Below are 5,617 nucleotides of genomic sequence, written 5' to 3'. Positions count from 1 at the left end.
TTTCTCTGTTTGAATTCTTGCGTTCACAGAATTTCTCAATTAGGATGACTTCATTTAATGACTGTCAGGATCCAAATCCATTAGTATGCAAATGGTCGAAGTTTCACCACATCAAAACTGGTGAGACAGCTTATGCAAAAGCATCTTGCTGTTGCTGAATCCCGATCTGTTTTTTTTAAAAAAACAACTAAACAAAACAAAAACCCCTAGTCATTATTTCCTCTCCCTGTATAGGACATCATGAGGTTCAACAAGGCCAAGAGCAAGGTCCTGCACCTGGGTTGGGGCAAGTATCAATACAGGCTGGGGGATGAAGGTATTGAGAGCAGCCCTGTGGAGAAGGACTTGGGAGTACTGGTGGATGAAAAGATGGACATGACCCAGCAATGTGTGCTTGCAGCTCAGAAAGCCAACCGCATCCTGGGCTGCATCAAAAAAACCATGGCCAGCAGGTTGAGGGAGGTGATTCTGCCCCTCTGCTCCGCTCTGGTGAGGCCCTACCTGGAGTACTGCCTTCACCTCTGGGCTCCCCAGTACAGGAAAGACATGGACCTGCTGGAGTGGGTCAAGAGGAGGGCCACCAAAATGGCCAGAGGGCTGGAACACCTCTCCTACGAGGAAAGGCTGAGAGAGTTGGGGTTGCTCAGCCTGGAGCACAGAAGGCTCCAGGGAGACCTTACTGCAGCCTTTTAGTATACAAAGGGGCTTGTAAGAAAGAGAGAGACCAGGGCCTGTAGTAACAGGAAGAGGGGCAACAGTTTTAAACTGAAAGAGGGCAGATCTAGATTGGACATAAGGAAGAAATTTTTTATTATGAGGGTGGTGAAACACTGGAACAGGCTGCCCAGAGAAATTGTGGACGCGCCATTCCTGGAAGTGCTGAAGGCCAGGTTGGATGGGGCTTTGAGCAACCTGATCTAGTGAATGATGTCCCTGCCCATGGCAGCGAGGCAGACTGAGATGATCTCTGAAAGGTCCTTTCAGACCCAAACCATTCTGTGATTCTACTATTCTATGATCTGTATCCTTTTCATACCTACGTGGGTTTCAGCTGACATGAGCAACTACCATGTAAAAAGACCTTTCCTAGTTGAGCTTTGTAAAGTGCCCTATGTCATTCTTCAGAGCTTACCTAGTAGTAAACAATCCCTCTTGTGCTAAGAGATAAAGCTTAAATTTTTTTTTTTGTCCCACGTTAACTGTCAGTGAATACAGTGTGGCTATAAAAATGCTGAATTGTTTGTGCAGCACTGAATGCCGTACTAAATCCTGGGATCTTACTTACTTTGGGATAGTTGTTGAAGTGGAACATTACAGAAGTACAAGTAGGAGCTGGCTGGCTAGAAATGGTTTAGAAAATCTTTCAGTTACCTGGGAAATCAACAGAGAACACTGAAGTTGGAGGAAAAGAAGGAGAGAAGATACTAAGGAGGAGACAAAGCAAAATACCTGTAGATCTAGAAATAGAAGACTTTTAACTGAGTCTTTTTTTGAACATAGTGTAGCAGTAAGCAATTTCCAAAGCAAAGTATGTGCGAAGACAGCACTTCACTGGGAAGCAGGAGAGGAAAGCGGGGCAAAAGCCTTTATCAGTAGAGGTACTATGAATCTGTAAAGGTCTTGCAGTTAGCAGTGACTTCTGAAAACCAATACCATGAAGATGCTAACAGTGGACTAAGACTTTTCTAAGAAATTAAGATGTTGTAGCTAATAGTCCATAATTCTTTAAATTTCATAATAATACTGAAGTCTTATTGTAGCTTGACTGATTTGTTTGTCCTACCTCTTCTTTGTTTGTTTTTTTTGTTGTTGTTGTTTTGGCCAACTTTGAAAATAATTTCTAAATACCACATCTTCAGGACGGGACCAATACCACTTTTTCAGAACTGTGAACGCTGTGACCACACATAACTGCAGCATCTTATTGAAACAGATAAAATGCTACTGGTTGGAACAAAGTAATTTGTCTTGTTTCTAGTCTGATTCAAAATAAACCCTCTTTTTGGGGGAGGTGGTATGTTTTTTCATTATCTTCTGCCCCACAGGAAATATTTACCAGAACATGACCAAGACTTTTTTCTAATCAAATCAGTGGTGCCTATAACTTCAAGATGTGCCTTCTTTTCCAACATGTTTGTATTTGTAAGCATTTTTTAATTAGGAAATCCAGAATACGTATCTCTTCCCAAAATCTAATCAGTCTGTTTGAAGGTGTCATTAAATTGCCAAATTATATTTAGAGGGAATAAGTCAAAGTTGTATTGAATTCAGCTGTCCACAAGCCAAAATCCAAAAGACTGACTTTCTGCTATCCTATAAATCTGTCTTCCTCTAAGTTTTAATTTGCCCATCTGTCCCTATTTTTGGTTGTTTTTTTTCTTTCAGGACTTGTCAGTAAAAGCTTCCTCCCCCACTCCCAAACACTACAGAACTAACCTGTGTTGTTTATTGTGCTACTGAGTTTGGCATAAATGAAAACTAGTTTTTATAATGCTTGCTGATTAACAGAAGGAATTCTATTAAAATGAAACAAGTTGTATTCTAAAAGTGCGTGTTCATGTCCGCATAAAAAACTCATTCAGTTTTTAAGTGTTAAAGAAACAGACACACAGTTCTAATTTGGGCAATGCTGAATACAGTTCTCTTTATGCAACACAACTCCTTTCCCTGTTCACCACTTATTATTAGCCCGTCCAGTATAAATTGCACAGAAGTTCTTTGGCCGGCTGATTTTTCTCCACTATGTTGCTCTCACTCCTAAATTTTTGTGTAACTCTTGGAAAAAAAAAAATTCTATTTTCTCATACCTAGTTCCTTTTACATTTTAACACCTGAATGTTCATAAAGAGAAAGCTTTTTTTTATAGCTAATGCAGCCTGTCTCAGGAGTGATACTCCCAGTATGCTTTCTTCTGAAAATTCAGGAATTGTCTTGCTATTACTTTCCCACAATCAGTCATTTTAGACTGTGAGTGTATATAACTTGGCAGTAGCCAGTTTTGTTATTCTTCTGCCTTCCTGTACAAATCTTCAACAGTACTCTATATGTGTCCTAGTTGAAGCTTTTTGAAGCTGTAAATCATGTATGCAGCAACACAATAACCCCCCTTTTTTTTTTAAAAAAAAGTTAATTTAAAAAAACAAAAATAAAAAATCATCAGAATCTCATAACCAAAGGTGAGGTGAGAAAGCCAGAGCAGAGAGAGAAAAACGCTCCTATTTATTGAACATAAGAAAGAGTTTAGACTGCATAGGCTCTGTACTACCTTTAAACTAGGCAGTTAAAGCAATACTACAGACAAGTTTCCTATGCTGAAATTAGGAATGCTAATGAATATTGTGGGAAAAAAAAATCTGAAATGAGGGGAACTGATGCCCAAAGAAACAAAAATCTCCACATGATAGAGGTTAGGGAGATGAAAAGGATGTTGGAAAGAGCAAAGAACAGGTTACATGCAGAGTGGAGCTGGAGAAAAAAAATTGCCGGGATGGATATGACTAAATACTACTGTAAAACTTTAAATACTATTTTTGTGGATCAAACCAACAAAAGTAAGTAGGGATAGGGCTTAGGTAGTAGAGTACAATTGGAAAATACCTGTTAACAGATCAGGACAATAAAAGTGATGACTTTTTTATTTTCTAGACTTAAGAGTGTGATTTTAGCTAAGAACTAGCAGTCACAATTCAGAAGCTCGGAGCGCTATTCCTGTCTAATGCTACTTTCATGAAGATCTTTAGTGTCTTCCAAAGAGTAAAGCAAACCCCACTGGAAGTGAGAGAACAGCATTTCATTTATTAGAATTACTGATGAGCTGACAAGGATGTTGCTTTCCGGTTCAAATCTAACAAGGCATTGTGCTTGTGATTTGCTATACTAAAGGGAGAGTGTCCACACAGTGAGCCCTATATCCACAGCAGAAGGTAACTGCCATCCATCCAGTTACACTTCAGCATGCAGCTTCTTTAATTTAACCCCTTTAACTGTGTCTAAAACAAGAGTCCTAACCTTTTTTTCTGGCAAATCAGGAATGGGAAGCAATATATAGAATATCTTTTTAAGGTCACATGAAAGTGTAAGTCTATACTTTTCCCTTATATGTTAAGAATAAATCACCAGTGTTCGTGTTATGTTTTGGTTTTAATATTCAGAAATATAATGAATGTTATGTGTAGTTTATAGCACAACTTTGGAGATCTTGCATGTAAGTTTTACTGTCATTAGACCACCTGAGACTTTGTCTAAATTCAGAATTGTGAACTAACTCCTGGTAAAACATTAAACTGAGTTTAGCCAAACTGGTTCAAAACCTTTTACCGGTATTCTTAATGTGGTTCAACTTGACTTGACTTGAGCCAGCATTGTCATTCTAATGCAAAAAACTCTCTGGTCACTGCAAGTTCATTTTCAGTTTATTTGTTTGTTTGAAGCCAATTTAGGTGACTTTGCATTGGTTTAAATCAACTACCTATGGAAAAAATACCAAATTGAAGATGTCTAGTCATAGTTGGGAATTAAGCTGTACTTCTGCAGTAAATACTGTAACCAGTATGTGAGGAAAATGGAGCATCATAAAAATTAAGCTGCTCTCTCTAATAAACTTTCTGAATTATATTCTTTAGGATCAGAAATTGATGAAAAGTTGCACAGATGGTGACAGAAAAGGGAAATAAAAGCACAGGTAGAAGGAAGTGGGAAGGAAAAGAGAAGCAAGAGGAAAGAAAGAAGTGTTTAAAAAACTATCAGCTTAAGGAGGATTAAGAACTCAAAATTCTTTGCTGTATCATTTTCATTTTCCATGCATTGTGTGTAAGCTGTGTTCTCAACTATTTGACTGTGACCATGCATGCATGTTGTCCTGGTTTAGAGTATTTTCCAACTGGACACTTCCAATACTGGCGAACAAGTTCCCATATCCCTGTTATCTGTACCAAAACTAAGATGAAGAAACAACCATTCTTTGCTAAAATTTCATCTTTGCTTAATTAAGAACTGTCAATAGCTTCCAATTATTTTCTGTGAACTTTTAGTATCCTTGTCCCTTGTTACAAATATACATCATAAAATAACACTAATGATTATTCCTCTAACTTGTAAATCTCTGCTAACCATAACCAGGTAGCGGTTGTGCTACTCCAGTACAAACTCTACTGAAGTAACAATACAGTCAGCTTGAGCTGTATCTATAAACTAAGAACGGCCTGGGATGAGGAACAACTCCATGCGCTTTGATCTGATTGATCTCTGCTTGAAATCACTGCTTGATTGCACTGCAAAACATTACTTCATAATGTCCCTCACTCTGCCAGTTGACAGGACAATGTAGCACTGGCATGTGTCGAAGTGCTCTGCTGCAGCAGAATTCAATGCCTTGAAGGGTCATGACTGATGTGGAAAAGGAACAAGCACGACCAAGGAAAGGCTTAGTGGTTAAATATGCCTGAAATTATTTTTAACTGCAACAAACCAAAGCTCTATGACACAGACCTGCCTGGAATTGCCTTCAGCCAGTCTTTGGTATTAAAACCTCTTAGCAAGTCTTAAATTCCTTTAGTAAAAAATTTATTTAGAAGGCCAGAGCCTATCATGTTGTGTTATGCCTCTTTTAGTATCAGCT

This window comes from Haliaeetus albicilla, chromosome Z, assembly GCF_947461875.1.
Source record: "Haliaeetus albicilla chromosome Z, bHalAlb1.1, whole genome shotgun sequence".
NCBI classification, from domain to species: domain Eukaryota; kingdom Metazoa; phylum Chordata; class Aves; order Accipitriformes; family Accipitridae; genus Haliaeetus; species Haliaeetus albicilla.
This window is presented reverse-complemented; position numbering follows the sequence as displayed.